Consider the following 24712-nt stretch of genomic DNA (forward strand, 5'->3'; position numbering starts at 1 on the left):
TTACTTTAAATTGAATTACTAATAGAGGTACACCTAGTGGAGGATCTGATTTTAACACTTGGTCCAATTATGCTCTTCATTCCTTAGTTATCAGGTGATTTAGATTTTGTTTCAAGAATAAATTTATAAGATGTCCCACAATAAGGATTCTGGGTAGCAGCTACAGGATAGTAACAGGTGGGATAAACAATACCTTGTGATTTAAGATGGCAGTGTTGCAGCCTGAATAGTGCTCTGATCAGTCGGCCAGGCAACTTTACTGACATATTTTGGGATAAAAATGAAAGATCCCCCCTAGTTAGGATGAAGACCATCTCTCTTGAAATATCCAGGCCCTTCCCAAAAATCAAAAAGCTGTACTATTATTGCATACCAGGTCGTGAAGGGAATTTAATCTGCTACAAACCTCATTCCTTCTATGTAATCTTAGTACATTGCCAGAAAACAATTACCGCATTTACTCACATATAAGTCGGGTCTTAAAACCCGAAAAATCGATCATAAAATCAGACTCTGACTTATACGCCTGTTCAAAAATACGACATTTTTTTTTTTTTTACATTTTCTGTCTTCCTCAAATCTCGCACCAGTTTCTCAGACACATCAAATTTTGTTGCAGCAGAGCATTTACCAATTTCTTTCACCACTTCAATGACTTTTAATTTAAAACCAGCTTCATATTTTCTTCTGATCGAATGCTCCATCACAGATAAGGGATGCTCTTACGATAAAGGTGTATGAGGGTGTGGAATACAAAAAACACAAAACAGTGCAAACATCACTTCGGAATAGTTTGGGTATTATGTATTGTGGTCACGTAGGCACAATACATAGAAAAAAAAAGCAGTGTGCTCCTTGGTTACACTCTCAGGTGGGCGTTAGCATATCATAATCTCTTGGACCAATAGCGTGAGTTTTCCGCATTCGACCTATACGACCAACATTATAAAATACTGTAAATTACACGGTAAAATCAAGCCCTGACTTATCCACGGGAGAACTTAAACGTGAGTATATATGGTAAGCTCTGACATTTTCTTTTAGCTTGGGTGCATAAAGATATGAAGTTCCTCATTAATACCTTATATTGCTGCAAAGTGATATCATTTATGCCGACATGCAACAATAAGGTAGATATGAGGGTTAATCAAAAAGTAAAAGCAATTTGAAAATTTCAGGGTACTTGCAATGGATAGAAGTTGATGCAATACAACATGTTTATGATGGCACACACAAAGCACTGCTCTGCCATTAGTCTAGTGAAGCCAAGGTCAAATGAACATGGATGATTTGCTGCAATATTGCACCTTTTTTGAACAACACACCATAGTAAGATTTTTGTTTATGCAGAGGAAGTGAAACTTGCTGAAATTCACTGAAGGATATTTTCATCCTTGTGCAGATCAGTAAGCTGTTTAGGTACTTGTGTTACACATACTGTACTTTACAGTACTCCAAGTCATCATGCACTATGGCATGTGCAGATGTATAGCTGATATCCAGATGTGCAGGAAAAGTGGATAACAATCTGTGTGGACTTGTGTGCTTGATGTTGATGGTCTGCTCAATAAAGATTAGTCAGTAACATTTGCTCTTCCTGCTTTAATCCTTTTACTGCTTTAAGCCTTTCTACTCATTCATAAACTTTTTGTTGAGTCCTGTTGTTTTCACTTTCGTACTGAGCCAACATCCTTTGGTGAATTTTGTCAGGTTTCACTTTGTCTGCTCAAAGACATTTCACCATGCACTGCGGTGCATTGTTCAACAATGGTGCAATCCTGCAGCAGAGCTTCCATGTTCACGTGACCTTGGCTTCAACAAGACTAACTGCAGAATGCTGTGCTATGTATGTCTGAACTACACCTAAGCTACTGTGAACATGTTGTATTGCATCAGCTTCTATGCATTACAGTTAGCGCATAGTTGTCAAATTGCCTTTATTCTTTGATTTACCCTTGTACTTCACTGTTGGCCAGAAAGTCCAATTTAGCTTTTATGTTGGAAACGTTATACGTAACTTTAACTACTGGTTTAACATAGTTTGGAATTCTAATAATTCACACTATGGAATCACCAATTAAGAGCACTTTCATTGTTGACAGAAATGATGGTGAGTGCAGGGTATTTGTTCTGTGCCCGAATTGGTAACGTGGTTGCTGAAGACAAAATTTTGATTACTCAGTCCTCCACCACCCTGTGGCTGAATTGGTGCTACTGATTTTGGTCATACAGTGATTACAGTGGGGTCTGCAGAGACTTAAGCTGAATTAGAAATGACTAAATTGTCTAAACAAAATGAACCAATCCAGTTTTTGGTTTGCCTAAGAGCTATTGGTCCTCCATAGTGCAAAGTGCATAACTCTAAATTGACTATACATTTTTGGCAAGTGAAGCTATCTATACTATCCTCAGGAAACCTAAGCTGTATGTATTGCAGGATACATAACATATAAACATGCCCTCTCCTGGCAGAGAACAACCTGAAATTCATTTAGTACAGTTCTTAGTTGTCTATGTATTTTTGCAATCTCCATTTGCTTCTGTGTCTTCAGAGTTCAGCTGGTTCGCTGTGAGAGACCCAGGTTCAAGCTTTCATCGCTAACTGGACAATTAACGTTTTACCATTAGTTTGCTCTCTTAGTCAGAGATTGTCGGCTTTTATTTCCACTGTACAGTAATTTTTGTTTACTGATGGATTTTTCACTCCAAATAAATTATCAGCTGTTCTCTTCTGCTGCAAAGCCCTCCATTCATCCATTCATTTGTTTGTTTGTGTGTGTGAGAGACAGAGACACTCCTGTGCCTCCACTCCCAGTCAGTCGTGTCACATGACATGATGTCACGCAATGAGACTTCAAGTGACACACTCTGTAGCAATTTGACATTGCAACATAAAAACATTTGTCCAAAATGGAGCCAAAAACAGAAAAAACAAATCACATTGCAAAAAAAATTTGCTAAATCATAACCATATCATATTTTGGAAAAGTGCACCTTTTGGAACTTTTTAACTATTTATTACACAATAAATTACACCTTTTTTTCAAATTGCACCTTTGTGTCCTCCTCTTTTACTGCCCCACTGGCCTCTGTCCCTCTATCAAGGACCCAAGGTCTGGCAGATTTACTTGTTCAGGACCCGAGGGCCTGACAATGGAGACCAAAAGGGCTCAAGGGAGTTTTATAACATAAGTATAACTTCTCTTCACTTATAGAACCAGTCCATGTAGTACAGCTTGATGTTCTATTGGTCTTTTTAATCTCTTCTATAAATAAGCGAAGAATTAATTATGACTGTTTTCATAAAGTGTACTTTTAAGTTTTAAATCTAACATTTGTACTTTCTATGCATACCATTCATTTACTTGCATCAAACCTCCCTCAAACTCATTTCTGTCCAGGTCAGTCTGTAATAATTTGGCTAATTATTACCTGTCATTCTACCGTGTTTATTATCTTCTGCAAACTTAACCAACTTGTTGTATATATTATCAAGATCACATATATATAACAAACATCAGAGATCGCAGCACTAATCACTAAAACACACCACTTTTAATATCACCTAAAGCAGTTCCTAGCATCTTAACTCTTTCCTTCCTATGTTTAAGGCAATTTACACCCATCTACAAATAGTGCCTTGAACTTCTTATAGTTTGAACACAAGCTTGTTATCAATCTGTTGTTCAATCAGACTTTGAGCATCACTAAGAATCTAAAGCTAAACTGTACGCCAGAAGCAAAGCAATTGCATAAAACTAAAACTCTTAATAAAGTTTTTCTTTAAAGCAAATGCGGAAAGTCTTTCTTTTATAAAAAAAAAAATGAAGTTACTGTAAGTAAATTGTACTAACATTTGACCTTACAGTGGTGTGAAAAACTATTTGCCCCCTTCCTGATTTCTTATTCTTTTGCATGTTTGTCACACAAAATGTTTCTGATCATCAAACACATTTAACCATTAGTCAAATATAACACAAGTAAACACAAAATGCAGTTTTTAAATGATGGTTTTTATTATTTAGGGAGAAAAAAAATCCAAACCTACATGGCCCTGTGTGAAAAAGTAATTGCCCCCTTGTTAAAAAATAACCTAACTGTGGTGTATCACACCTGAGTTCAATTTCCGTAGCCACCCCCAGGCCTGATTACTGCCACACCTGTTTCAATCAAGAAATCACTTAAATAGGAGCTGCCTGACACAGAGAAGTAGACCAAAAGCACCTCAAAAGCTAGACATCATGCCAAGATCCAAAGAAATTCAGGAACAAATGAGAACAGAAGTAATTGAGATCTATCAGTCTGGTAAAGGTTATAAAGCCATTTCTAAAGCTTTGGGACTCCAGCGAACCACAGTGAGATCCATTATCCACAAATGGCAAAAACATGGAACAGTGGTGAACCTTCCCAGGAGTGGCCGGCCGACCAAAATTACCCCAAGAGCGCAGAGACGACTCATCCGAGAGGTCACAAAAGACCCCAGGACAACATCTAAAGAACTGCAGGCCTCACTTGCCTCAATTAAGTTCAGTGTTCACGACTCCACCATAAGAAAGAGACTGGGCAAAAACGGCCTGCATGGCAGATTTCCAAGATGCAAACCACTGTTAAGCAAAAAGAACATTAGGGCTCGTCTCAATTTTGCTAAGAAACATCTCAATGATTGCCAAGACTTTTGGGAAAATACCTTGTGGACTGATGAGACAAAAGTTGAACTTTTTGGAAGGCAAATGTCCCGTTACATCTGGCGTAAAAGGAACACAGCATTTCAGAAAAAGAACATCATACCAACAGTAAAATATGGTGGTGGTAGTGTGATGGTCTGGGGTTGTTTTGCTGCTTCAGGACCTGGAAGGCTTGCTGTGATAGATGGAACCATGAATTCTACTGTCTACCAAAAAATCCTGAAGGAGAATGTCCGGCCATCTGTTCGTCAACTCAAGCTGAAGCGATCTTGGGTGCTGCAACAGGACAATGACCCAAAACACACCAGCAAATCCACCTCTGAATGGCTGAAGAAAAACAAAATGAAGACTTTGGAGTGGCCTAGTCAAAGTCCTGACCTGAATCCAATTGAGATGCTATGGCATGACCTTAAAAAGGCGGTTCATGCTAGAAAACCCTCAAATAAAGCTGAATTACAACAATTTTGCAAAGTTGAGTGGGCCACAATTCCTCCAGAGCGCTGTAAAAGACTCATTGCAAGTTATCGCAAACGCTTGATTGCAGTTATTGCTGCTAAGGGTGGCCCAACCAGTTATTAGGTTCAGGGGGCAATTACTTTTTCACACAGGGCCATGCAGGTTTGGATTTTTTTTTCTCCCTAAATAATAAAAACCACCATTTACAAACTGCATTTTGTGTTTACTTGTGTTATATTTGACTAATGGTTAAATGTGTTTGATGATCAGAAACATTTTGTGTGACAAACATGTAAAAGAATAAGAAATCAGGAAGGGGGCAAATAGTTTTTCACACCACTGTATATATAATGATGTCAGCTGTGAAACCATCTGATGCATGTTCAAAACTCAGTAAGCAAAAGTAGCTGAAAAACCACAAGCAACTTAATCCTAAGCAGAACCTCCCATGTGTCAGTTCATTATGTATGAAGTACAATATGTGTGAGCCAATTGACTGAAAAAGCAAACAAGCAGACTACCTGCAGCAGACTTCATAACATAAAAAATGCGTTATACTAAATAATTTCAAAGCAGGAGGAACCTGGCAAAGCAAGATCTGAGTTTTACAAAGTAAACCATATGAGTTTAGTGTATGTCAGTTGAAGACGTTTGACAGATTGTTTTTCAGGTGTTCCTAGCATAATAAATATTACATTTATGGTGTTCGCAAGCTTATTCCAACACAAGTTACATAAAAAAATCAATTCCAATGTGCATTGATTTCAAACATTGTGTTTTATTTTATATGTACATCTTAATTCTTTCAGATGGTGTATATATTCTGCTAGAAATTTGCTGTGTTTTGTTAGAGGAAACATAACTTTCACATGTTTCATTGGTTATTTAAGTTAAAATAAATTAAAGAATGGGCCAGAGTAGGGATGTGAATTTTAATTATAATTTTGTGAAATGTTATATTTATGAACAATACAAGCACTGAAGGTATTTTTTAGACAGATGTCAATGATTCCAATTCCTTAATAAATGAAAATAATACAATTCAAAAGAAAACTTTTTTTCAAGATTATTTTTTTCTTCTTCAATTTACTCATCGAAAGATGCATTATTTAAAAGATTAAGGATGGGGGGTGGGGGTCCCTCATAAATCATTGTGGTAAGCGAGCGATAAGCATTAGTGTTTCTGCATTAAGAGCAAATGGGACACAACCCCACCAGATGTGCAAATAAAAAATTAGCTTCTCTCACTAATTTTACTTATTAAATTGTTCATAAAAAACCTTCAGGTTTGTCTTCTGAAGCATTTTTGTTTTGAATTTTTTGTCATACAGTGAACCCTCGTTTATCACGGTTAATCCGTTCCAGACTCTACCGCAATAAATGAATTTTCGCGAAGTAGGATTCTTTATTTATAAATAGAATATTTTCGCAGTTAGAGTATAGAAAACCTGTTTACGACCTTCTAAATACATTTTTTAACATTATTAGAGCCCTCTAGACATGAAATAACACCCTTTAGTCACCATTACACTCGTATCTATACTAATAAAAGGCAAAGCCCTCACTGACTGACTGACTGACTCACTCACTCATCACTAATTCTCCAACTTCCCGTGTAGGTGGAAGGCTGAAATTTGGCAGGCTCATTCCTTACAGCTTACTTACAAAAGTTAGGCAGGTTTCATTTCGAAATTCAAAGCGTAACGGTCATAACTGGAACCTCTTTTTTGTCCATATACTGTAATGGACGGGGGCAGAGTCGCGTATCGCGTCATCACGCCTCCTACGTAATCACGTGAAACGCCTTGGGGCAGATCTGGAAGAAGGTAGTGCAGCGCCTTGATTTAAACGATTCCAAGTCTTGGTGGGTTTAATACTGTGTAAGCATACATATTAACACATGTGCAATTAAACGTGTGCATTTACGGGGTGATTTCTCAGGCTTAAAAGCTCGCCTTTTATTAAAAAAGTAAATGCAAACTGTTTTCATTCTGAAGGGCACAAACCACGTTGGATTTTGTAATGATAGTTGATTAGTAACGTCTATTAAGGGATACTTACAGAATGTTTAGTAATGCCTGTGAATGTTGATGCAAGTAGGAGAATGGGCGTGAACTAAAGAACGAGTAGTAACATGTACAGTAAATGTCTCTAAAGTCTGTCTATTAAAAAGTTATTATATCTTTCAATCCTGTGTATTGATTAAACTACGAACCTAACAAGATCACTACATGGTGTCAGAAGTGGCGGATTGGAAGAGGAATGTGAAGAAGAGGTTCAGCTTTTGAATGAGTCTCGTGTCTGTGAGTAACCCGAAAACGTGGTCAGAAAGCGCTAAGACGTTCTATCAAAAGAGAAAAAAAATATGGAAGGATTACAGCCCCCACCAAATCTCCAGTTAAAGGGAAATGTAGCTGAAAATTGGAAAAGATTTAAACAGAGATTCGAGTTGTATCTTGCTGCGATTGAAGCAGATAGGAAAAGTGACAAAATGAAAGCGTCTATGCTTCTACATGTAATTGGCGAAGAGGCGCTAGAGGTGTATAACAATTTTCAGTTTGAAGAAGATGGAGACAATATGAAATTGAACAAAATAGTTGAAAAGTTCGAAGTGTATTGCAACCCAAAGCGCAATTTGACGTTTGAGCGGCACAAGTTTTTTACATGTTTCCAGAAAAGCGGCGAAACAATAGACCAGTATGTGACGGAATTGCGTAATAGGAGCTGTTCTAAGAAGAAACCGTCGAGACATCAAAGGACCAATAACCTCTAATCAGAACACTAACACCAGCGAAACAAATATTAACGAGAAAACAAGTATAAATCAGGAAAGAACATCTCAACTGCAAACACAATTAACCAGAAGATCAAAACGTCAAGTAAAACAACCAGAACGACTCATTGAGACATGCTGAGGATTAAAGGAACATTTTCAATTAAGAAATGCTGAATTCCTTTAACAGTTGTGCTTTTTATACATAGTTTGAATGCTGGATGTATGCCTGAAATGTTCTGGATAGTTCAGTTGTTTGAAGTGATATAGTTTATCAAAGTAGCATTTGAAATGTATAACATTACTAAGCTTATAAGTACTGCCTTACTTCTCTTTAAGAAAGGAAGATGTAATGATACTTGATTTAAACGATTCCATGTCTTGGTGGGTTTGCGTAGCTTATTGTCAATATCTTTATATCTGTTTTTAAGACTTATTGACTGAAACGGGCTTTCACGAAAAAAGTTAGGGCTTTGCTACAGGATACACCCTCCACAAGTTAAGGAAGTAAAAATAAGGTTATATATTTCTGTTTTATTTAAACCTTTTAAGTTCGTATGCATAGCCCCATTTGGCTGTTTTAGTTTTTTTTTTCTTTCTTCAGTAATATTTAATCTCCTTAAAGAAAAACAACATATGCATTTTACTTTTTTTGTATCTCTTTAGTAATATTTTAGTGTAAAAGGATAACCAGTATTTAAACCTTTTATGTTACTTTATAAAGTTATTTTACACAATGTTGAAAAATTAATAAGAAAGCTACATATTTTGGCAGCTGCTGCTTTAATTTTCAATGAAATGAAAAAAGCTCTCCAAGAGAAAACCTCAATGAATAATAATAATAATAATTCATTACATTTATATAGCGCTTTTCTCAGTACTCAAAGCGCTATCCACACAGGGAGGAACCGGGAAGCGAACCCACAATCTTCCACAGTCTCCTTACTGCAAAGCAGCAGCACTACCACTGCGCCAAGAAGAAACAGTTTGCACTATCTAAAAAGGAGAAACCCTCATTTATAAAGGTTTGCTGCAGATGACTTAACTGAAAATAAATGAATAGTTCCTATGTGTATAATACATATTTATCTATTTTACTTATGCCTTTATTCCAGCAACTTGCAACATCTGAGGTACAATTTGTTACATTACTTTTGTTTTTTGAGGCACAGGCAGGTAAAGTGACTTCCTCAGGGTCACACAGTGGTGTCAGTACCAGGATTTGAACTGACAAGCTCAGAGTTTCCTGAAATATTACTGAAGAAAGAAAAAAAACGAAAACGGGCAAATGGGGCTATGCATACAAATGTCCATCCATCCATTATCCAACCCGCTATATCCTAAATACATGAGCCAATCCCTGCCAAGACAGGGCACAAGGCAGGAAACAAACCCCGGGCAAGGTGCCAGCCCACCGCAGGGCGCACACACCCACACACACCCACACACCAGGGACAATTTAGAATCGCCAATGCACCTAACCTGCATGTCTTTGGACTGTGGGAGGAAACCGGAGTACCCGGAGGAAACCCAGACAGACACGGGGAGAACATTCAAACTCCACGCAGGGAAGCGAACCCGGGTCTCCTAACTGGCACCTTTCACTGCGCCACCATGCCGCCCACATACAAACTTAAAAGGTTTAAATAAAACAGAAATATATACCTTTATTTTTACTTCCTTAACTTGTGGAGGGTGTATCCTGTAGCAAAGCCCTAAGTTTTTTCATGAAAGCCCCTTTCAGTCAATAAGCCTTAAAAACAGGTGTAAACTGTGGACACTTTTGTGACTGAAGACAGAGAAGAAAATTAAAATTAGTCAAAACCTTTTTATTGATACATACCAGACAAGGGTAAAATGACAGAGAAACACAGTCCTAGGACACCGCGCTTCATCTGCCTCGAGCGCAGATGTCCTTGCTCTTTTATACCTTTCTAATCTCCTGATCGTTGACCACGTAAGCAATAAAAATAGCGTCCTGACTCATTGTATTTTTCCAATTTTGTAAAGTCATTACCCTAAAGGTATATTTTCTTGTCACACACATCATCAAAAGAAAACTTCCAGAAAGTATACATGCTTTTTGTCACGTACGCAAAACACAAACAAGTTTGATCATTTTGTCCTATTTTCTGTACACACATACATTTTGTTCAATTACATCATTTTATGTTTTTACACTCCTCCCTTTTTGAACAAAATGATGTGGGCAATATAATTCTATCTTGAAATGGTTGATGAAGGGGAAGGGGGGAGAAAGGGGATGGGGAGGAGAAAATGGAAGAAGCTATACGAGACATGCGCTCCTCATGTAGCATATATGCCCTTTCCATTGAGGCGGTAAAGTACTTAAATAGAGATCACCACCCATCCTTGGGTAGCCTGAGAGGGTGCGGGTAACAGCCAACAGAAAAAGTATTTTTAAGATAGCCATTTCTTGCAATGCGATGCGTGGATCCAGGCAGGCAGTCCTTCAACTTTCACGGCGTGTGGTGTGGATGGAAGAATTTGGAATGGTCCTCTTCACCTAGGCTGATGCCAGTGTTTCCTCCGAGTATCTCGAACCAGGATCCAGGTGCCCAAGGGAATTGGTAAATCCTTGGAAAGGGGGCTGGTCCTCCAGGCTTGATTAACCTGCTGGTGGATTTCCTTCAACGAGGTTCGTAAACCTGCAAGACTAGAGAGAAGATCATTGTCCACAGTATGCAAATTCACATTTCCTACAACCATGCCAACGGGCATGGGACGTCCGGTCAGAATCTCAAATGGCGATAGTCCCAGTTGTCGGTGTGTCCGTCCCCTTAGTCCCATTAAAGCTAAGGGTAGTGCATCCGGCCATGATAAATTAGTTTGTTCACAAAATTTTTTTCGAGTTTAGCTTTTAAAGTGCCATTGCATCGTTCTACGATGCCTCCGCTTTGGGGATGGTATTTACAATAGCCAGGTGGTTAATTCATTTATAATGGAGTTCACAAAATGAGTGCCATTATCTGTAACTTTTGAGGGATACCCCATCTTGGAATAATCTCTTTAATTAGTGCTTTAGCTACTGTTTTGGCATCGTTGTGTTTTGAAAGGAAAACCTCTACCCATCGGGAGAACACATCGACAATCACAAGACAATATCGGAACCCTTTAGATGGGGTTATTTCAATGAAATCCATTTGGAGGTGTTCAAACGGACCCATTGGATTAGGGGTAACGGCGGGACTTACCTGGGTACCTTTTCCCACATTAAACTTTTGACATATTGCACAGCATCTGCAAAATTGCTCTGCATATGTAGAGAAACCTACAGCTTCCCAATGTTTTTCAACATCTCGAACCATGGCATCTCTACCTGCGTGATCGAGGCCATGGGCGATTTTTGCCATTCCTGGGAAAGAGGCTTTTGGGAGAAAAGGTTTGTTAGTGTGTTTATGAGTCCAGACTCCATCAGAGAGGGACCCTTCTTTGGACCATTTTCTCCTTTCGATATCCGTGGCTGCACTCTGTAAAGAAATAATTTGATTATCAGGGTCCTGGTCATTTCTCTGTTGGTGTGTTATTATATGCAGCCTCTTTAGCAAACTGGTCAGCTAATTCATTTCCTTTGCTAACAGGATCCTGTGTGAGCTATCATTTAACAATCGCTAGCTTCGATGGTTTGGTTATAGCTTCTAAAAGGGATTCGATCAATTTCTGATGTTGGATGGGTTTGCCAGTACTGGTCTTAAATCCCCTTAGTTTCCATAGTGCTCCATGATCATGGCAGACTCCAAAAGCATACCTGGAATCCGTATAAATTGTTACGATCTTCCCTTCGGACAGCTGACATGCTCGAGTGAGTGCTACGAGTTCAGCTGCTTGTGCACTTAAGCTTGATGAAATTCGATTTGCTTCCAGCAGGCGGTCCCCTTGGACCACTGCGTAACTAGTTGAGATGTGAAGTTTTGGCTTGTACTAGGATAGAATGTACAGCGTGAGGCACTTTAACTGTTAGGGGGCTCATGAGAACTACATCCGTGCTTGCTAATACAGCTTCTGTTGTTGCAGCCACAGCACAAAGACACGGAGGAAGTGCTGCGGCCACTGGATCCAGTTTTTTTTTTTTAGAAAAAATAAGCCACCGGTCTTTGTTTATCTCCATGTTGTTGCGTCAGTACTGCATTCATAAATCCCTGCTTTTCGTCCACGAACAAAGTGAATGGACGAGAATGATCAGGCAAACCTAGCGCGGGCGCAGATAGAAGAGCAGTTTTGAGGTTACAGAGAGCCTTCTCAGCCTGTTCATTCCATAGGACCTGGCCAGAAAGGAGGATGCCAGGAGTATTAGCCAATTGTTGCAACGGCTGTGCTCTTTCAGTAAAATTTAGAACCCACTGTCTGTAGTGGCTGTAATGCGATCGCTAGAGAGAGCTCTTGTTCCATACGTAATGTCATGACCTAGATATTTTACAGTTGTTTTGATTAGCTGCAGCTTAACTTTAGAAACTTTATGGCCATTGTCCCCCAAAAACAGCAACAATTTCTGGGTATCTATTGTACAATTTTCTTCCGTAGCGCTACATATCATTTCCATCTACATACTGTATCAATGTCCTATTTCCGGCCAAAAGCCTTCTAAATTTTGGGCAAGAGCTTATCCATAAACACAAGGGGCTTCAGTGTATCCCTGAGGCATGACGGTCCATGTCCAACGGCGGTACCGCGTTTGACGAGATACGGCGGAGATGCCAGCCTCTGCTTCGGGAGACAGAGGATATTGGGCACGGTGTGGGCGGAAGGAGGATTTCGGGTGGATCACCAGAGGCTCACAATGGGCTATCCTTAAACGGTCAGGAGTATCAAAAATACCTGGAGTAACTTGTAACCAGTCTGTTCTTTCAAGGCATTTTTCTACCCATGGTCCTATTTCCCCCCATTTAACAGTGCGTGATTTAGCTAAGGGAATATGAGGCACTGTGCCGCCAAGATAAAATATGTGCTGTGAGCATGTAAGATGAACAGAAGCAGCTGCCTTTGTGGATGAAATAAAAACACAGGAGATGTGAAGGGTTTCGGGGCAAGTACCAGAAGTAAGGAAAGATTCTAGCCAGGGGGTGTCTACTTCTATAGGGAAGTATTGGGCAGTACAGTGTAAAATGTCAGGGGCCTGTAAATTGGGAAAAAGACAAGGGGAAAAAAAATGTAGGGCTTTGAGGAGAATGGTGTGTGGGGAAATATCTAAAGTCCAAGCTGCAAAAGAGGGTTTGGGGTAAGGGGTAATTTGACACAACAACTTGGGGGTTGAACAGAAAAGAAAACGATGCAGTAAGGTATGTCCGCCAGGACATGACTGGACTTGAAGAGGTTTTGATACTTGAAGAAGGTGAGGTTGTCCAGAAGCAGTAAGCACAGTAACAGTTTCGTTCGAGGCAGGGACCTTTGCCAGCGAGAGGGTAGATCGAGTGGCACCAGTGTCGATTAAGAAAACAGTCTCAGTGCCATCAACGAACAATGTCAGTAAAGGATCAGTCTCTGAATTATGGGTGAGCAAAGGTAGTTGAGAGAAGAAAAAAAAAAAAAAAAAAAATGGCTGGAGGTCCCAGCGTTTTCCTATGGCCAGTATGGTTGGTCAGGGGTGTCAGAAAAAACAGGTGGAATAAGGGGAGGTGGGGGCTGTTGCTGTCTGTGAGGGCACTCCCGACGAAAATGTCCAGTTTCACCACAGGCGTAACAAGAGAAGGAATTAGCATTGGAATTTAAGGGAGAGGGAATAAAAGGATTCTTATTGTGGTCAACAGGAGGAGCTCTAAAACCACCTCGTCCTCTTCCTCGTCCTCGTCCCCTTCCTCTAAAGCCATATCCTCGACCTTGGTCAGGAGCATTCCTGGTATAATAGTTCATCTGTGCTGCCAATAATTTGGCATGAGAGTCCGATTCCTTCTGCTTAGTTTGTTTTTCGGCATGTTCAGCATGTCGTTTGACTTCATCAAACGTGGCACTTTCCCACTCAATACAGGAAGTGCGGACCTTGTTTTGTATATCAAGGCGCAAACCGGAAACAAAAGGTGGAACTGCAGCTCGGGTGCGGTCATCAGCATTTCCCAAGCCCGAGTGATTAGCCATCAGGTCTTGAATCCTATGTGCCCATTCATCAACCGTTTCGTCTCTCTTTTGTTTTGCAGCAGAAAATAAGGGACCAGTCCGTTCCTTTTTTTATATTTTTCTGCAATATTTTGTCTCAACGCCTCCCATTGTAGGTTAAATTCGCCTTCTCCACCTATCCCCTGTCCTCGAGTTAAAGCTGGGTTCCATACCCATGGAACGTCATTGCGGACACCCCTGCTAACAGTGGCCCATGTGGTCCCAAGCTTTCGACGAAGTACCTGGGTCCATTCAGCAGCATTAGGCTTATACATGCTATCTAACTGATCAAGTTGTTCAACAAATTTTAGTCCTCCTACTTCCTTTGGATCTGGAAGTGCATTCACGACATCTTTTAGTTCTTGGATGTCCCAGTTCCGATTTATCATAACTGTTGTGGGATTTTGGGGTCCGGCTGGATGGGCAGGGTTATAATGGGGATTGGGAACTTCTATTAAAGGGCAAGTAAGTAAAGGTGAAGGATCAGAAGAGAAAAAAGTTGGAGCTGGTTTGTGAGTGGAGGTTTGACTTCGAGTGCATTTGGAGACGGGGGTTTGTCTAGTACAGGGTGGGTCATCACGATGGGTAGAGGGGTCATAGTGATCTGTGCCTGGGGGATCATCAGGGGAAACTTCTGCTAGTTGTAGTGCAGGGGGGGGGGGCAGTCGGAATGGGGATAGAGGAGGGGATAATGGAGGTGCCTGAGGTTGGTACTGAGGAGGGGAAAAAATAATAGGATAAAGGGGGTCTTTATTTGGATTATTCTTCCTTTTCCTCCCATCTGCCTGTGGTTCAGTGCCTATCTGAACTTTCTGTAATGTAATTAGTAATTCCTCTTTCTCCTTTTTAGCCTTTCCCTCATTTGCCCGCAACAATTCATTCTGTTTCTGTACTGCTTCTAAATTTCTGTCTTTTATTACTAATTCCCATCTATCGAACATATCCATTCGATACGGTCCACTATTATAACAACCCTGCTTATTCCTACACAGGATCTTCCTGACTTCCTGTATTTCACTTACATCTCCTGTCCCCTCTATCGGCCAACGCCCACCACTCTGTCTATTCCGTTTCTTACATGCCTTCTTGAAATCTAAACCTGTCTTCTTTTCTATTAATTTTCTAGGAGACCCATTTTTACGGGGCGTCTGTTGATCCTCCGAAAATAATTCTTCCAGCATTAATGATTTCGGTCCCCCTGTGCGGCGATTAACAGGCTTACTGTTATAAGTTCCCATTATGTCCCCTTGCTCTCCCGGGTTCTGTATTTAATTTTCCAACTATTTTTCCATAGCGCTACATATCTTCCATAGCGCTACATAGTCTGTATTTAATTTTCCAACTATATACTGATTCGCCTAATCCCTTGTACGTATGAATCAGCGAGGTATTAAGTGTGCCACTCACTATTCCCTTACTGTTCCCTTCTTTAGTCCCAAGGGGAGACTATCGGTCCTGTCCCAGTTCCCAGGAGAACACGGTATTGTTGCTTATTCCGTATGTAGATTTATTTATTTTCCATAGCGCTACATATCTTCCATAGCGCTACATATCATTCCGTCCTAACAGCAATCCTGCAATCTGTGCTCTTTTTGGTTTATATTTCCATACCACCCCGTTACTCGTCCCGTTAGCCTGTCCGCTCACATCCCCGGATTCCAGCTCAGGTGACTTCGTGTCCGATTCGGTTCCTTGGGTCAAGTCTCCATCACCTTAAGCAACCCGTTGAGATATGAGTATGACTAGACGGTCAACAGGAAACTCGCCCTCCCGTTATTTAGAAAATAAAAAAATGTTCGGAAATCCCCCGGTGCTTACCCCAGTCTGGAAGTGTGCAAGCTCTGTCTGGAAATCCGTTCAGTCACTGTGGATGTAGCAAAGAGGAGACCAGGGACTCCTCACGCAAGAACTGTTTCAGGACAGGGCAGTCCTAACTTTTGCCGGAGCTGCATGCTCTGCTGCCGGAGTACTCAAGTTGACGGCAGTCCGCTGGTAAGACGGATCACTGAAATGGTCTCGCTGGAGGAGTCGACCGGCCGTCTCTTGCCCCACGTCCGGGCGCCAAAAACTGTGGACACTTTTGTGACTGAAGACAGAGAAGAAAATTAAAATTAGTCAAAACCTTTTTATTGATACATACCAGACAAGGGTAAAATGACAGAGAAACACAGTCCTAGGACACCGCGCTTCATCTGCCTCGAGCGCAGATGTCCTTGCTCTTTTATACCTTTCTAATCTCCTGATCGTTGACCACGTAAGCAATAAAAATAGCGTCCTGACTCATTGTATTTTTCCAATTTTGTAAAGTCATTACCCTAAAGGTATATTTTCTTGTCACACACATCATCAAAAGAAAACTTCCAGAAAGTATACATGCTTTTTGTCACGTACGCAAAACACAAACAAGTTTGATCATTTTGTCCTATTTTCTGTACACACATACATTTTGTTCGATTACATCATTTTATGTTTTTACAAAAGCTAAACTTGCAGCACTGCTATTCAATTACACTTGCCTAACGCCACTCCTAAGGGGAGATACCGTGGGATCTGGGCATCAGTCAAAGCATCAATCACAGGCCCGATTAGAAAGCGGGAAGCTGTGATTTATCGTCTCCCTCCCATGTAACAATCACAGCCCGTGTTACAACGCACTATGTATGTATGTGTATATGTATATATGTATATGTGTGTGTTTATGTATGTGTGTATATGTATGTGTATATATATGTTGATATGTGTATATATATATATATGTATATATATGTGGATGTGCATATGTATATATATATATATATATGTATATATGTATATATATGTATATGTAGATATGTGTATATGTAAATATGTATATATATATAAATGTATATATGTATATGTATATATATATGTTTACATAACCTCTTTAACACACTACTTCTCCGCTGCGAAGCGTGGGTATTTTGCAAGTTACTCAATATATTAGACAAAATAAGAGAAAATAAGACATATTAGACGTTACAAATATCATATTATTATTATTGTACTGTAAATTTAATTACACACACACACAGTTCTTACACATAACCACTAACCTATGAAGGCATGAGCTCAGTAGGAGAGTCTTCAGGTGGTGCAGTATCTTCAGCAGGTGCGTCGTTGTCTTCTTCCGCTGAAGGAGTACTAGGAGTAGGCAGTGGGTGTCCAGGTGCGCGGCTGAAGAACATCTTGATAGGCAGTTGCTGGCGCTGTCTTTTCATATGCGTGAGGAGGCTTTTGTAGGGTATTGCCATCTTTGATCATATCCAAGAATTTCACCTTCTCCTGGATGGTAAGCATCTTCCTCAGGCGCTTAGTTTCATTGTCAGAAGGCTTAGAAAAAGCAGCACGTTTAGGAGCCGTCGTGGGGCTTAGATAAAAGTTCTCAGAAAGAGCATGCGTAGTGACGTAAGCATGTATGAGAAAAACTCACGAAAGAGTGAAGCCGCGAAAGTCGAAGCGTGATATAGCGAGGGATCACTGTATACTCAATGTGTTATCTAGAAAAATATTGTAGTATTTGAAATTGTCTTCATTTCAGGTCCTGCAAGCCTGTTTCTGACTGACGATCTGGTCCAATTGGCCCTGCAGTGTCCTCTGTACCTTTACGTGTGCACTTTCCAATTTATCAGTGGGCCTAGATTAAAATGAGAACTGCCTTTGATTGTTTTTTAATGTCAAATTTGCATTTTCAGTATGCAATTTTCCCAGGTGTTGCCATGCACACCACCACTGAAGAGGGAAGAAAAGTTTAGTACCATTTGCTCCCTTAAAGGTAGCCCAGAAATCTGACAAAAAAGAAAGGAGATCACTATCAAGAATGCATTGTTCACAAAACATTATGCTGCATCTCAATTTTCACCCACCACTGAGGAGGACTGTGCCAAATTTAAGAGAGGTGTCAAAGACGTCTATGTGTACTCCTTCCACTTTGTAGGAAAGAAGGCAGCAGTAAGATGCTTCAGTTTCAATGAAAAATAATTCTGGTGTGGAAAAGAACAGATATATTTATGTAGGACAGAGGTTCTCAAAGTCGGTCCTGGGGGCCCACTGTTGGAGGCTGCAGGTTTTTGTTCCAACCAACTTCTGTTTTTAATTGGACTCCTGGGCTAATTAAGTGAACTGTTATTTCCCAAGTTCTGTGTTTTGGGAACAATATAGAAACTAGAAAACTGAGTTTGGCAAAACAAAAAATATATTAAAATGTACTAAGCAGTTATATGGGAATAATGTTTTTTTTTTTTCTTTTTAACAATATTTTCATTTTGATTTTCATTGTTTTTCTGGGTATTCTAATTGTTTAATTAACCAATTATTTTCTAATTAATGGGTCTAACACTAAAGTAGTTGCAGCCATTCATGATTCAGTGTTGTTTGCCTGGGTGTCTGCTCTGCTCATTTTTAATTGCCATTATTAACATACATTGAAGGGAGAAAATATAATGAAAGCAACAAAAGAGACTTAAGCATTTAAATCTAGTGCAAAAATGGAAATATTTCTAAATATCTTATAAATGTAAAAATCAAGCTGCTTTGCTTTCTTAATGTAGAATAAGAGAAGAGAAAAAAAATACCAGCTAATTAAATGAGATCAGTGTTATCAGTTGTCACTGATTATGAATCTGATTGAAGCAAAAACCTGAAGCCACAGTGGGCCCCCAGGACCGACTTTGAGAACCCCTGATGTAGGAGATTGTTTTTTCGGTTGTTTGCTGGCCTCATTGTAGTTAGCACATCTACCAGAATTGCATTGTTACACAACTGAGTGCCAACTGAGTCAGACTAGGCCCCATTGTTTGACTGATTTTTTTGTGATATGAAAACTTGATTATTTCACTATTCATTAGTAAAGAGGGACTAATATTATTTTTAGGTAAGTTAATGTTTGTGTCAGAGAATCTGCAAACATGTAGGAAAGTTGTAAATATGGCCTCACCATAATTTCTGGGCCAAAAATGCCACTGATGATATGTATTCTGACAAGTATAAGCAACTAGAAGTTTTTAAACTTTTTTGATTCTAGACCTTTTTCAGTACCATTAGAAGATCAATTGGCTAAAGTGTACTACATACACATTTTTTAATGTTTTTTCTATATTGTTTCAACAAGAATTTCACTTTTTATTTAAGTATGCATCTGTCCGATATCAAACCCTTTAAAGGTTATGTTCAATAGCAAGTACATTCCTAAATGCTCTTCTCTAATTTAGCAGCCTGTAAGTAAATGTTCATAATTTAATAGCATGTAGTATTACCATAAACTTTCCATGAAATATCTTGTTTTTTCATTTTAATATGCAACACAAAACAACATGTGCTGAATTGTAAGTATATTGCTGCAGTAAACCAACTGCTGCTAAATCAATAACTGTCTGTCCTACACTTTCTATTGCAACTCAGCTCTTAATTAGTGGGCAACATGTCAAATTAAAATAAGTAATAGCAGATGATTTCCAGTAGTTGCTTGTAGGGTTAAAACTGTCACATCTAGAAGCTGTACATTGTGAAATCCCTATAAGATCAAATATGTGGTCAGAATGACATTTTGCAAAGGAAGCTGTATCTTGGTCTGCATATGAGGTTTGCACACCCAATTGAAACAGAGGAATCAGTCTTGTGGGGTTTTTTGTTTTTCTGTTTAAAGCAGTATTATGCTTAAGTAAATTACTGATATTCTATATTTGTTAATGCAGAAATATTATTGTTCATTCTTTACCTGCTATTTTGACTTACCTCATCTTTCTTGGAACATTACAAAGTTTTGCTTTTTTATATGTAATCATAATTAAAATTCCTTTTCAGACAAATAGTAATTGATTAATAGCAGAAATATTTAGTAGCGTGGGTTCATGGACAAAACATTGCAGCCCATGGTAATCAAATTCTGATTAAAATGTATTAATTAGAGAAGGATATAAACTCAGAGCCACACCAAAAATGGCATAAATATGCCTACAGTCAGATGTCACTGAGACATCAGAGAAGGGAAGCACTGACAACAAGAAGAGTCAGAGACCTGGACAGGATGGCTTTTAATTTGTACCTAGCTATTTTTTTTTTTGGTTCACTCTGAAAACATTTTCAGAATAATAAACTGAAACAGGAATTATGTTTGTTCGCTGTTTAGAACAGCTGGTAATTGGACAAATGGGAAATCTGAGTTATGCATAATGCCTATAAATTTCAACAACATAAATTTTATTAACTTATGTAGATTACATAATATTCTGGATTGCATCTTGAAAACTTAGTATGGATGTGTCAAACTCTGTTTTACTTTGTGCACTACTTTAGTAATTTTAATCTAATAAAATGACTGTAAATAATAACCTTAATATTTTAAATGAGGCACACTGTGTCTCACTTTTAGTGAAAACGTTCAATAACTTATCTTGGAAAAAACATTAACATTATTAATAGATTTTTATTGACTGGCACATTTCCTTATATGATGAAAGTGTAGATTCGCTAACCATTATTGAAAAAACTAGAGGTAGGTTTAAATAAGGTATACTCCATCCAAAAATAATATTTTTTTATATTTTAGTTGCCCCATGTAGTCTGTAGTAATGGATGAGAAAAATATTCAGTGTCATGTTTTTATGCTGAGTTTCTGATATAATATGCATCTACAGTAACAAATAACGAGCAATATCAAAACCATCTATGAAAAGATCTTACATTATGTGTTGTGGCAGACAGCTGGGTCCCATGCCCAGACGGGAGGCCCCTTTGACATTGGATCCGGGGGAGCAGCCATGGGATGCACACTATGTCCCCCGGAACACTTGGTGGCAGCCCCCCGGGTTGCATTTGGGCCACAATGGTGGAATATGAGCTCCGTGGCCACAGCCAGGGGGAGCTGCACGGCTTAAGAAGCCTATGTGGGCTGGAATGCACAAAGGGAGCCTGTGGCCACTACTCAGCGTGCCAGAGTCGGAAGGACGAAGCTGCCTGGGAGAAGTAGAGGAGGAAGAAGAGGAGTGTGTTTTTGGGTGTTTTTCTTTTGGTGTTTTTGGGACTGTGTAAGGCTCTTGTCACCTCAAGCTGTACTGTTGTTTAAGTAAACAACTTTTTTAGGTTTTGTAATCAAAAGAAAAGACCAGTGGTCTCATGCATAATGCCGTGCGTAGAATTCACACTAAAACATGGCATAAATCTGTGTGTACGCCAACTTCCACGTTCTTCCGCTACATAAATCTCGGTCAGCATGAAAAGTAGCGTACATGCATGCGCCTACTGTCCCGCCCCAACTCCTCCCAGGATTACGCCTCATTGAATATGCAAATCAATATAAATAGCCCATAAGCTCAGCCTTCTGTGAAAAGACGATGGTAAATGCACGGGGGAAAATAGAAGAATTTCAGCGAGTACCAAGTGGAGGCAAAGAAAAACTTACAATTTGTTGGTTTAAACAATGATATAATCAACAAAAGGAAGTTGATCGAGTGACATAGCATGTCGGAGAAACTCAAAAGCTGAAGTTCACAAAGTCGCATAGTGCCCGAAATAAAAAAGTTGTCACATATCAAAGTCGCAGTGAAAAGGCGAGTCATAGCCCACCATCTGAGTGTCATATGAAAGCTTATTAGGGTAGAGAAAAAAAAAGGCACACAGTTGGGAAAAAAGCACGAAATGTCAACTTTAATCTCGAAATTTCCACTTTAATCACGTAGTTTATTTTGTCATTAAAGTATAACATCATAAACTTCATCTTAAAATCGTTTAATTTACTAGTTTCTCAAATCCCATTGTAACTAAAGTAGCACGTTAAATGCTTTGTTTTGTATTTGATCTTCTATGTGCTTTGTGTGTGTGAATCAGTACGTGTTTACGGGCTTCCTCTTCCTCCGACAGGACACAGAATCCATTACATTTGTAATATTACAGCTCTCTGAATAATTAAAATACTGAGATGTATACGTGATATCATTTTCATGATGATAGGAATTAAAGCATGTTATTAAACATGGGAACACGGTGGCGCAGTGATGCTTGCTGTGCCATGCGCGACCTTTGATGAAATACTTTATTGTAGCAGTACTGTCTCTTTCGAACGTACTAACCCCCAATTCCTGTCCTTACTTTTCTTTCTCCACATACCCAATCACCACACAATCAGCTCTGTAATAGACGTTAAGCCATCTGTAAGCTTAGTACGCTGATTCTTCAAAACTTTTAAAGAACATTGAAATATCTCCGTAGTACGTGTTTAATTATTCTATCCATCTATCCTTCCAGTATCGCATCAGCACCAGCAAGAATACAGCGCGAGGCAGGAACAGTCCATGAACTAGCTAGCGCTGCGGCACCGTATCCTCACATGTTTAATTATTAACAATATAGATTATTTAAATGATGTTAACATTTTATCTGTATAATATAATAAACATATTTTGCTGCATTTCATCTTAAAAATGATATGGTCATCATATGTAAATACACGCTTTATTAAGTGGCTCAGGTTGTGCAATATTATAACTGCATCGCAAGTATACAGTGAGGTCATTGTACTAATAAGTACAAATAGTTCTACAAGGAGCACTTGATGGACTGACTGAGTGCGTTTATAGTTCTTGGGATGAAACTGTTTCTGAACCGCGAGGTCCGTACAGGAAAGGCTTTGAAGTGTTTGCTGAGTGAGAGCAGTTCAAATAGGCAGCATGGCTGTGGCAGCATGTGCTTGATGCTGTATACCGATAATTCTCTGCTGTATATCTGTGATTCCCCACTCAAATATAGTGATATAAATACTCTGAGTGGTGCAGTGAGAGTAATATGGAAAAAGACGATCCGCTGTGACAACCCCTAACGGGAGCAGCTGAAAGAAGAAAAAGAAGGTGCAGTGAGAGTAACAACGCTAAAGCAGCTATGATATGTGGAATACTTTGGCTATTCCCTAGAGCATTATATCGTTACAGGTTAATTATAATCAGATGCATTAAACTAATTAACAATATGCAGTTAGATTTAGTGTATATGACAAAGCCGCGTCAGGGATGTGGATCTAAAGAAAGGGTAACTACACAGGAACAGTAGCACTGCTTTGATGCTGGGTGCCGCCAGTCTGCCAAACAGAGCAGAGAACTTGCATACTCCAGGGATGGAGCTACCGTGGAAATGTGCATGGCTTTATGCCAAGTTTAGGTTTTATACATCGCGATTTGAGCAAGGAAATGTTCGTACATAATATTTTTGTGCGTACGCACCATTTATACATGGGGCCCCAGAAGTGGATGTTCAGTGGATGTTCTTTAGGGAACTTTACATGGAGAAGGGTGGAAGAACTCACCCAAGCATCTGATTTCTTTTGCATGCATTGATATCAACTTGTTTTGCACCCATGAGAACTCTTTATTATCTATTTTATTGCGACGATTGTTAAACAGGGATTACTGGCATGGTACCCCCAGACCTTAACTGCCTAACAATCCTTTTTTTCCTGCAACAGAGATATTATGATAGCCCTTCATTACTATGTTCTAAAGTTAGGTTTGGTGTCCCTCAGCACTCATTACTGAAATTCTATGGATTCCACTTTACAGACTACTGTTGGGGCATATATTTAAGCAGTTCTTAGTTAAAAATTTAATTCAGTTATATACAGATGATACCAAACTGCATTTATTGTTCAGTCCAAAAAAATATTTATGTTATCTCTTTAATCTCCCACTTCGTGCCAGCAAAGCAGCGGGTCCATATGGAGTATCGCCACGACTGCTGAAGGTCTGTGCATCGGAGCTGGGGGGTCCTCTACAGTGCATCTTCAACCTGAGCCTGGAACAGGGGAGAGTCCCGAGGCTTTGGAAAAACATCTTGCATCACCCCAGTCCCAAAGGTATCACGTCCTAGTGAGCTGAATGACTTCCGGCCTGTTGCTCTGACATCACATGTGATGAAGACCATGGAGAGGCTGCTGCTTCACCACCTGAGGCCACAGGTTCAACACGCCCTCGACCCTCTGCAGTTTGCATATCAGGAGAAGGTGGGAGCGGAGGATGCCATCATCTATATGCTTCATCGATCCCTCTCCCACTTGGACAGAGGCAGTGGTGCTGTAAGAATTATATTTCTAGACTTCTCTAGCACCTTCAACACAATCCAACCTCTGCTTCTTAGGGACAAGCTGACAGAGATGGAAGTAGATTCATACCTGGTGGCATGGATCGTGGACTATCTTAAAGACAGACCTCAGTATGTGCGTCTTGGGAACTGCACGTCTGACATTGTGGTCAGCAACACAGGAGCGCCACAAGGGACTGTAGTTTCTCCGGTCCTGTTCCGCCTATATACATCGGACTTCCAATACAACTCGGAGTCCTGCCACGTGCAAAAGTTCGCTGATGACACTGCTATCGTGTGCTGCATCAGGACTGGGCAGGAGGAAGAGTATAGGGACCTAATCAATGACTTTGTTAAATGTTGTGACTCAAACCACCTACACCTGAACACCAGCAAAACCAAGGAGCTGGTGGTGGATTTTAGTAGGCCCAGACCCCTCATGGACCCCGTGATCATCAGAGGTGATTGTGTGCAGATGGTGCAGACCTGTAAATACCTGGGAGTGCAACTTGATGATAAATTAGACTGGACTGTCAATACTGATGCTCTGTGAAAGAAAGGACAGAGCCGGTTATACTTCCTTAGAAGGCTGGCATCCTTCAACATCTGC

At 39.7% G+C, this 24712-nt stretch overlaps 1 long non-coding RNA gene across 1 annotated transcript in view; it reads left to right on the forward strand.

The window, feature by feature from the left end:
- The window catches only part of LOC127528386 (uncharacterized), a 979244-nt gene extending 955058 nt beyond the window's left edge, over positions 1 to 24186 (forward strand). Inside the window, exon 3 of the long non-coding RNA XR_007935270.1 lies at positions 24026 to 24186. This is a non-coding gene — a long non-coding RNA (uncharacterized LOC127528386). The remainder of the gene's footprint in view (positions 1 to 24025) is intronic.
- The last annotated feature ends 526 nt before the right edge of the window (positions 24187 to 24712 follow it).

Source organism: Erpetoichthys calabaricus, chromosome 6 (assembly GCF_900747795.2).
Source record: "Erpetoichthys calabaricus chromosome 6, fErpCal1.3, whole genome shotgun sequence".
In the NCBI taxonomy this organism is placed as follows: Eukaryota; Metazoa; Chordata; class Cladistia; order Polypteriformes; family Polypteridae; genus Erpetoichthys; species Erpetoichthys calabaricus.